At 44.9% G+C, this 679-nt stretch overlaps 1 non-coding gene across 1 annotated transcript; it reads right to left on the bottom strand.

The window, feature by feature from the left end:
* Positions 1–238: 238 nt before the first annotated feature.
* On the bottom strand, positions 239–345 carry LOC120269553. The gene has a single exon (XR_005539203.1). It is a non-coding gene; the product is annotated as a small nucleolar RNA R71 (small nucleolar RNA).
* Positions 346–679: the final 334 nt, after the last annotated feature.

The raw sequence follows: 679 nt of genomic DNA on the forward strand, positions 1-679 counted from the left end.
GTTCAACGGTTTGGCCGATGAGTATCCAAACAGTCATATAGAAAGTTTTCTCTAGGTGTGTGATATGCTGAAGATAAACAGAGTGACGGATGATGCCATCAAGTTGAGAGCCTTCCCATTTTCCTTAAAGGGGAGGGTGAAGCAGTGGCTATACTCATTACCTAGAGCATCGATCACCACATGGGAGGAGATGGTAGAAGCTTTTCTTGCCCGTTATTTTTCTCCCGGAAAATCTACAAAGCTTAGGAATGAGATCTCATCCTTTATTCAGTTGGAATTGGAGTCTCTATTCGAGACATGGGAAAGGTTCAAGGAGCTCCTGAGAAAGTGCCCGCAACACGGATTCCCGGAGTGGATGATTGTTCAGACTTTTTATAATGGTTTGAACCCGAGTACAAGGCAACTCTTGGATGCGGTAGCAGGAGGTACCTTACGTAGCAAGACCCACGATGAAGCCCGTCAGTTAATTGAAGAAATGGGGTTAAACAGCTACCAATGGAATGCTAGGGAGAAGAAGAAAGAGGCCAGTCTCTATAAAATAGATGCGGTAACTTCATTGGCGGTTCAAGTGGAGAGTTTGAGTAAGAAGTTAGATCTTCTAACTTCAAATAGTGTGGCGGCCGTGACTAATTGCAATGGGTGTGGTGTAGGACATGCTCCCTCCGATTGCCCAATTTCT

Source organism: Dioscorea cayenensis, chromosome 9 (genome assembly GCF_009730915.1).
Source record: "Dioscorea cayenensis subsp. rotundata cultivar TDr96_F1 chromosome 9, TDr96_F1_v2_PseudoChromosome.rev07_lg8_w22 25.fasta, whole genome shotgun sequence".
In the NCBI taxonomy this organism is placed as follows: domain Eukaryota; kingdom Viridiplantae; phylum Streptophyta; class Magnoliopsida; order Dioscoreales; family Dioscoreaceae; genus Dioscorea; species Dioscorea cayenensis.